This window comes from Arachis stenosperma, chromosome 1 (assembly GCF_014773155.1).
Source record: "Arachis stenosperma cultivar V10309 chromosome 1, arast.V10309.gnm1.PFL2, whole genome shotgun sequence".
In the NCBI taxonomy this organism is placed as follows: Eukaryota; Viridiplantae; Streptophyta; class Magnoliopsida; order Fabales; family Fabaceae; genus Arachis; species Arachis stenosperma.
Genome location: NC_080377.1, coordinates 5,558,050 through 5,560,343, shown reverse-complemented (window position 1 = coordinate 5,560,343; position 2,294 = coordinate 5,558,050).

The window sequence follows — 2,294 nt, the reverse complement described above, 5'->3', positions numbered from 1 at the left end:
AAACTTGGTGGGAAGGGAGTGAGGACCAACACGGTGCATTTTTTTCAATCTGGCTATTGGAATCTTGGGATCGGATCTTTTCCATGAAAGCGACCAATGTCAATCTCAGACCACTTTAGGGTTTAACTCCCGTTTCACACACTACTACAAGAAATTAATTAAGATCAGGGAAAAATGATAGTCAGGGATTGTTTGTGCATTGGGATTTTGGAGAGAAAGGAAAAGTGTGTAGTATTAAAATTTGGAGATAAGTCTCAAAGTGGTCCCTGAAGTTGCACTCGAGCCTCATAGTAGTCCCTGAACTTAAAAATTACTCATATTCATCCTTGAAGTTGCACTCCGGGACTCAAACTCGTCCTTCCGGCAATTTCTGCCCACCTGGCGCTACCGAAAAGCTGAGTTGGCCTCTTTCCTGACACGTCGGCATAACAGAAACGACGTAGTATTTGCTGTGGTGCCAAAATGACATGAAACGACGTCGTTTCACGCTAAAAAGCCCCCTTCCTCAACATTACCCTAACGAATTGTCTCTCCCCTCTCAAATCACAACACAAACACAGAGGTCTCTTCTTCTCCACTACACTCATCAATGGCGTCTGTGCGATTGTCGCTCACGCCACCTTCCTCTCTTTCGGCTACCTTCTCACCGCCACGGCCCCCAAACCCTCTTCGATGACGCCCTCTCACATTCCTCCACTGGTAACACTTTCACTAATTTTCCGTTTTGTTCTCTTTTTTCTTTAACAAAATCATTTAATTTCGATATTTTATCTGAATTATCCAAATATCATTAATTATCACTCTTCTTTAGTGAAAGCAATTGAAAATTCTGTTTTCTATTTTCACTTCTTTCTTTGTGAGAACCAGAAAACATAGAAAGTAAAAAGGGAAACCAAACGTGCCCTAAGTTTGTAGCACTACTATGTAGAACAATTTTTATCTAATCGGTGTAAGAGAGTTTTATAGGATTATTTGTTCTTGAGTTGATGATTTATTGAAAATCATCAAATACTGATATGTGATTGATTGAGTGAATTACAGAGGTTCATTATTTAGATTATAAAGTAAATTTGAGCTTTCTAAGGTGGTAGCTGTTAATAAACATGATAACCACAAATAACGGCAATTCATGCCGAAAAATTACACTATCCTTAGACTTCTATACTAAACGAAGGATTAGGCTATGCAATCTAATATGAGGATCAAGTCAATTAAGCTGAAGTTAGAAGATATCTTGTGGTATCAAGAGAAGATGTAGCAAATTGATATATACATCCTGAAGCTTATAATTAGCATTTATTGATAATTTTTAATAGTGATTTGTGATTGTGTGTAGAGGAGGTGTCTGTAGAGAATTGGAACCAACTTGACCAAGAATATGTCTTTGTTTATGTCAATCCAAAAAAGGTTTCAAATAAAGTGCTGGTAAAGTGCCTCGTCATGAATGAGAAGTTACTCATTGATGCCTTGAAGGAAGGGTCCCCTGCACACCTTGAGATTTGGTAAGCCTTTTTTTCCCCTTCAAGCTATAAATTCTTCAAGAGTTTTCTTTCATTTGCTGCATTGCAAAATTAAAATTTTTGTAACTGACCAACCTGATTTTCTTTGTTCGTGTTGAATTGGGTTGCGTTGGAGTTTGGAGCTTCTATTTGTAGATGACTTATTTTATTACTCTTTTTAATTAAATAGATTTTCCATTCTTGATAGAGGAAGACCAGAAACTAAAATATAATGGCTATGGTGGGGGCAAAAAATCATACATGATTTTTAGTAAAAACTGAAGTATTGAATTGTGATTTGAAAACCTTTTGAAATTAGAGTTTGTATTCTGTATTGTCAACTTTTACTCTTTTTTCCATTCCTTTCTTTGTCACATCAAATATTAAGACAGAATAGTTAAGGGAATAAAAAAATCACAATAAATATTTTGTATATTCGTTCTATGCTACAAATTTTAAGCTTGTGTGTATTAAGTTTTGTTGCTCAAAGGTTATCAGCTTTTCTTTTTGGGTGAAGTCGGATATGTTGTAAAAATTAAAATCTTTCATGGTTAATAGAAGACTAAATCAGGATATCTTAGCCAAATTAGCCAATTGTTTTGTTATGTTTTATTTAATAAGCCTTCTTCTTTTGACTTTTTTGTGTGCATTGTGCTAAGTTGTGTAGTACTTTCTCTTTTATTTTTGTTTTTCAATCGCCTTCAATACCTGCTTTCTTGAAATAACTAATGGAGTCATTGTTTCATAGATATACTGTTTTCAATACCTTCAATAGGCTGCTGTTTATATGTGCTA